Raw genomic sequence first — 7,274 nt, 5'->3', positions numbered from 1 at the left:
TTTAGAAAAGTTACACTCACTTATGTGGATGTCATTCACCTCATTTAGGGCCCTTCATGACACAAAAGGAAGAGGGAGGGTGAAAATTTCAATGCCTATATAAATTTATAATTACTTTAAGTTGAAAATGCCTAAAAAATTAAAAAAGCAAAAAAAAAAAAAAAAAGGAAGGGGGGGGGGGGGAAGAGGGTGATTTTTTAATTTTTATTTTATCACTCTTTTTGGGTGCTAATTAAAAGATGTATAGTTTCTTAAATTTCTTGTCCATATGTGGGTGACGAGAGGTGGGGAATCTTCAACCTCTTTATTTTAAATCTTTTTCATCTTATCTAGGCAAAATGTAAAATCCACCTTTTATGTTTCTCCAAAATTCATTCCAATTTTCTAATTTTGCTATCATTATTTTATTCTCTAACTTTCAAGTTTATTTAATTAAGGTTTTTTTCATTAATTTTTGTTATATGTTGTGATTAATTTTCCAACTTTTTAAATTAAAAAATTCAATTAATTATTGAAAAATATTTTCCAGATTTTTTTTCCAAAATATTTTAACAAAAGTTAATAGAAATGCCTTAATTGAATAAATCTAAAACTTAGAGAACTGAAATGAACGAAAGCAAAATTAGAAGACTAAAATGAATTTTAAAAAAATTTTGAATGTGAATTTTGCATTTTAACATTTTATCTATTTTATATGGTTAATATTTATTTTATGGATCGTACAAATTGTCATGTTATTTAAAATTTTAAATAATTTGGTGACCTATACTCTTTTAAATTTGTAAAATGTAATTTGAATTAGGAAATTGATCAATTTCAAATAAAAATAATCATTTTTTTCACGCGAACATGGAAAAAAAGATTTCCCACCTAGCATGTCATGCTTGTACTATTGATGATCAAGAATAGTGAAGGGGATGAGAAGAGTGAAGCTGAAGAGAGGAGTGATGTGGCTGAGACTCCTGTGGTGCTCTCTCAGGAAGTTGCAGACAGAGAATTCAGTGCAGCAAGTGTATAGTACAAGGCGTTTGGTGAGATTGTTGGCAAAATATCAAAGCTTTCTGTTCAATTTGAAAAGTATATGACTGGTAATTTTAACTGTTTAACACATATTTGAAGGTCTTTCTTTTCTTTTCTTTTCTTTTTTTTTCTTTTCTTTTTCCTTTGTTAATTTCCTTATCTACTCTTGTGCCAGAGGTTGATGGAGAGAGACGAAAAGGAAAAGAGAGAGAGAGAGAGAGAGAGAGAGAGAGAAATAGTAAAAATAAAAAATAAAAAAAAATATTTAAATAAACTGGAAAAAAAATAGAATTTTGGGATGTTGGTCGTATCGAAAAATAGTATGTATTTTTTTAAAAAAAAAAAGGAAAAAGGGGACTCGCGTGTGGTAATCATTGTGGCTCTATTGGTTTTTAGGGCTTTCAGAAATTGTAATTACAGTCCTCATGAGAACTCGAACCTGGGATGTGGTGAAGTCTCAACAGCCACCTATCAATTGTATCACACCTGCTAGTGGTGAAAAATAGTATGTTATAATTGATAAAATAGTTTTTTGAGATGATAAAATAAAATGAGATGAGATTTTCAACTGTAAATGCAATTACAAATGTATTTCCGAGGTCTGTCTGCTCTTTAAACTATTTCCGAGGAATAGGAGATCATTAGACAGATCTTGGAAGTCGCGATGGCAGTCCCTCTGGCTTATCTGGGTTGGATCACGTGATCAGTCTGAGCTTTGCCTGGGTCGACCCCCTTTTATTTGGGCTCATTATGCTTGGTCTTGGCTTTTCCTTCTATTATTAAATGATTGAAACATTTTGGGCCTTTAGGCCTACTCTTTTGGATTTTCCCCGCACAGTCACCAAACATATATCTGTGTTTGCATGTTTGGTATGACACTTTATTGTCGTATGAGACCAAACATTAAAAGTTTGTGAATTGGTATTTAGGAGCTGTCATGATGTTTGGCTTGACCTAAAAAGTTGTTTTATTATTGTTATATTATATTATTTATTTATTTATTTTATGATTGGGTGTTTTATTTTGTTTTGTTTTTTCAACACTAATTGATATTTTAGTTTTTCCTCAAAAAAATAGAAGAATATTGCATATATAATGACATTTCTATATTTTAATTCTCCGCCTCTTCTCTCTACTAATTCTTTTTCAAATAGTATTCGTTTGATATCAGTGTTTAAGTATTGTTATTCAGTTTTCAGTGTTGTGAAAATACGTATTTAAATAATATAAAAATACGTGTCAAAAGTGTAAAGTTGTGATTTACAACTATGTTTTATGTTGGTTTTATTTCATGACAAAATGTGTTGTATTTGCTTTAATTATGTTCCTTGTATTTTGTGGGATTTTATTATATTGGGTTTAGCATCAAGTTGGTGAAGATTCAAGCTTAATTGAAGAATCAGTGCATTTCGCGACTAGCTCGTGAGAAGTTCGTGAGAAGGGTTCCCGCGAAAAAGGCATGTGAGGAGCACATGATTGGAAGCTGAAGAGTCATGCCAGATTGTCGTTTTTGCGAGTGTCTCGCGGGTAAGGCCTTCCCGCGAGATAGTCACGAATCATTCTGCTTGGAGGATTTTAAAGAGTGACTTTCTTACCCTTCATCGATACTATATATACCCTCATTAGCCACAAATGTAAAGGAGACTATTCAGAGAGAAAAACCCTAGATAGGTTTTCTACAACACACACACCCATCTTTTAGAGAGAGAGCTACTCATCCTTAGTGAGAAATCATTGTAGCATCTTCTCCATCCCTCTCCCATTGTCATACCTTGAGAGGAGATTAGTACCCAAACACAACCCACACTTATTCAGAGTGTAGAGAGTGTTTTGTAACGTGGGAAGTTTTGGGGATTTGCTAAAAGAAGCCGGTGAGGCTTGGTGGATGCAATCGGGCGTAGTGCGGGATCCGAAAAGTTAGATAAGACACGGTTCCAAGAAGCCTTGTTGAAGTAGGAGCTTAGAGAGTTTAGGTACATCGGGTAGATTAGGCTTGGAGGGTCTCTTGCTAACTCATGTATCCCAACTGATTATACAGTGGATTGATTACCGCTTGGAGGGTGGCGGAGAGATTTTTCTCCGAGTTCTTCGATTTCCTCTTCGATAACACATCGGCGTGTTATCTTGTGTTTGCATTCTTTCTTCCCTTACTCTTGTGCTTTACTTTTATTATTTGTTGTTCTTGTTTATACACTAGAGTAGTATCGGTTGTTTGCGTTTCATTTACTCTTATTTCTGCACTTAGATAAATTAAAATAAAAGCAATCTAGCTGTAACTTTAATTTAAGGGTCTAAACAGCTCGTGTTTTTAACACATTTTTGAGCTTTAAAAAAGTGTTATTGTTATTTAAATAATAAAAACTGTTGTTCAACTACCTCAAATAATAAAAACAAAAAGAAATTAATGAGGGGAAAAAATCATTAAGGCCTTTTAAAGGATAAATTATACGATCTTTTAGTGGACTACATCATCTGTCTACTATTCCATTAAAAAACTCCTATTTGTTTAAAATTGTTAAGTCAGTAATTAATTTCTGTTTAAAAAAAAAATTAACTTAACAATTTTAGATAAATATAAATTTTTTAATGAAATAATGGACCAAATCACTTACCAACAACGTGATTCTTATAACGGAGGTCGGGACTGGGGCCTTTGGGTCACTACCTGTTAAGTGTTAAATCAATACGCATGTTCTCCTAGGAATTAGGGCCACCGTTCATGATCAAATCATGGGCCATATGTTTGTACTCCAACCTGTCCTCCACTATATAGTAAATTACTCGAATTTCGCCATAGAATATTCACAAATCACAATCCCCAAATGTTTATCTAATAATTTACTATTACAACTTATATATAAATATATTTATATATATATATCTTTAACATCCTTTTTCCCCTTCTAATGAATTGGACTTAGAAAGGAATTCTAGGGTTTGGATTAAAAACATTGTAAATAAAACATGTGTAATATAATATAAATTTATTAATTTACATAAATATTCCTTAAAAAAACTTCCATTTATAGTAGAAATCTCAAATACTCTTAAAACTATATATGGTTTTATATTTAAACATACAACATACCAAGACCCTTGTAACTCAAAAGCGGCACCTCCTAATATTTCTAATAAAAACATACATGGTTCAAATTTCCTCACTCTCAATTATTGATGTATCAAAACAAAAATTATAACACACAATCATAATGATCTTTATATATATATATATATGTAAATTTCTTGTACAAAAGTACCCAAATATTACATTTTAATACTTTATCAACACTAAATTTAAATGTTAATCTCTTATCAACACTAAATTATTATGCCAAGTTGTATATTATAATTTCTAAAAGAATTATTAAAATCAATATTTTTTTAATTATATGTTTTCCATTTATATTAACCACCCATCTTTTCTATATATTCATATTATTTTAATTTAGTTTAATTTTTTTAATAATTTGGATGGTTAGATTTTAATGTTACACATACATTCATACATACGTATATATGTGTGTGTGTGCATGCGCGCAACATATTAAATTACTTAATTAACTAATATCATGAATTATTCTATAAAATAATACTCATATCATGAATTATTCAGTTTCTGAAAGTATCTTACAAAATTATATAAGATGACATACGTACGCTATAAATTGAAAAGTGACAAAATTTGGTTACAAACTTGGTTGTAATTTAAGGCTAAAAATTCCTTTAAAAAAATTAACATTGCTACATATTTTGAACATTTAATCGTTGGTGTAGGGTTAAGGGCCCAAATCATATATTAGGCCTTGGACCTTGGTCGAGAGCATGAGTAGTCCAAGGACGAACAAATAGAAATGAGTGGTTCAGACTTAGGACTTAAGGAGCCGGATGTAAATGAGATGGTGGTCTGAGGGGGAATACCTCCTCGGATAAGCTAAACACAATTTAGATGTAGATCCCATAGATTAAAATGACCTTCCAAGAAGCTCCAGTGATAGAGATGTGCCTCAAGAACCCACGAGAAGGAAGGGGACCCAAAAATATCAAAGGAAAAAGCTGTTACCACCACAATAAATGCACTGTAACTACTTTTCTAGCCTCATTTATGTGAAAAAGACCCCTAAACAATGTTGCCTAGGCTATCCCAACTCACAGAAGGCTAGAGAGGGTGTCCAATGGGACAAGCACTTAAGTAGTGGCCTGGATGATTAACAAATGGAGGGTCAAGATCGTGAAAAGAGAGGTATATAATGCAAGAGACCCCTGGAGAAAAAGGGGGATCGAAAAACGGGAGAAAGAATACTGTAACAATCAGAATTGTACTTGTACCCAACTGTTATTGATTTATATATCTCCTCGGATAATGAATTCATTCAGCTCTATTTTCTTTGTTCTTATTTGATCATCTTTTAAATCCATACTAGCTGTTGTCAAATTCATTAGGGCCTAGTTCTCCAACCCACTCTTTACAAATTTATTATATTGGGCTCATTGGGCCAAAATCCCATACATCTTAGGTCTGAGTAGCAAAACGTGTCCTTATAGTTGGATCACATATTTTTTACACTCTTAAAACATGTATCAAATTCTGTGTCAAGAAGATATTATTTAATATATTATCTATAAACTTATTTTTTAAGTATAATTTTAAACTGTGAAAACTTGCAATTTTAATAATTAATTGATGGCATAATTATTGATCTTTAATCTTTTAGAAATTTTGCATATATAAAGGATATGTAATCCAAAGATAGATTTATCAAAATTTATATCCAATATAAAGATATTAAATAAACCTATATCCTTAGGTTAATTGAAAAATAGTGAAGGAATATTAAATCTAACAAACATAGTACTTTTTAAATAAAATCTGTAGTATACATATATATATTTCTATTTATTTTTTTTATTCCTATTTTTCTAGGCTAATTTTTTTTTTCAAAATTTAAAGTAAATAAAATATGTATATGTTACAGAAAGTATAACTAGCTTAATTGGCATTTTTCTTCTCAAAATAAAAAGAAAAAAAAAGAAAAAGCTCAATTGTCATTTTTGACGATGAGATTTCAAAAAATTGAAAAAGGACCAAAAAAAGGAAAGAAAAATAAAAATCTAAACGCTTGAGAGTGGTTGACGTTACGGACTCACATGGATGCATGTGACTAGGGCTGTCCATGTTGACGTCACATGATATGACATAGTCTGATAGTCACACAACAAAACATGTTTTAGTTTTTTCAGTTTATTTATTTATTTATTATTATTATTATTTTTTTTTTGTGTGATTAAAAACATGTTTTTGTTTTACACGGTTAAGACATTAAAGATCAAATCAAATCAAATCATATGCTAATCTCTAGCTAAAATGTCAATTTATTATTTTCTTTTTAAGAAACCATTCTATATATATATATATATAGGCAAAGTTTAGAAAAAAATCCAATTAAATTTTTAATTTTGTTTCAATTGAATTATTGAGTGTAAAAATTGAAGAGTTCAATCTAATTAGATTCTAAATTGCATTTTAATTTAGTCCAATTTTTCGCCACATGTTTGTTTAAGTTTTTAATTTTTGTAATAAGTAAATTATTGTGTTCAAAAACCGAATAGTCTAAAAGTGATTAAATTCTAAATCATATATATATGTATATATAATGGAAATCATTTCATATTTTAGGAATATATGATTTTAAAAAAGTGTAAACTAATTTGAATTATATATTTATGATTATTTTTAATTGTACTTGTGCAAGAGTTACATGCTAGTCTATATCTATAATAATAATAATAATAATAATAATAATAATAATAATAATAATAATAGGTGAAGCAGAGGGAGCGTGAAATTGAATTCCAAATTAGAAATCTAATTGTGTGCCATGTGTATTCCTAATTAGAGTTCTAATTTTATGCCATGTGTCTAGAATCTAAAATTGAAGTTGAATTTTGCATCATGTGGTTAAATGTATGTGAGCTCATTCTAATCAAAACCACTTCTATGTATCGGTTCAAGTGAGTTACTGTGCTAATTAAGTTTTTTCTTAATTTTGCAGTCAAACACGAAAACCAAAGAGATTAATATCGGTGAAATTGAAGTTGAATTTTCCATCATGCGGCTAAATGTATGTGGGCTCATTCTCATTAAAACCACTTTTACGTATCAGGTCAAGTGAGTTACTGTGCTAATTAAGTTTTTTATTGATTTTGCAGTCAAATGTGAAAACCAAAGAGATTAATATCGGTGATAAGAACTTGGT

This window comes from Quercus suber, unplaced genomic scaffold (genome assembly GCF_002906115.3).
Source record: "Quercus suber isolate HL8 unplaced genomic scaffold, Cork oak 2.0 scaffold_603, whole genome shotgun sequence".
Lineage (NCBI taxonomy): Eukaryota > Viridiplantae > Streptophyta > Magnoliopsida > Fagales > Fagaceae > Quercus > Quercus suber.
Note: the sequence above shows the minus strand (reverse complement) of the source record.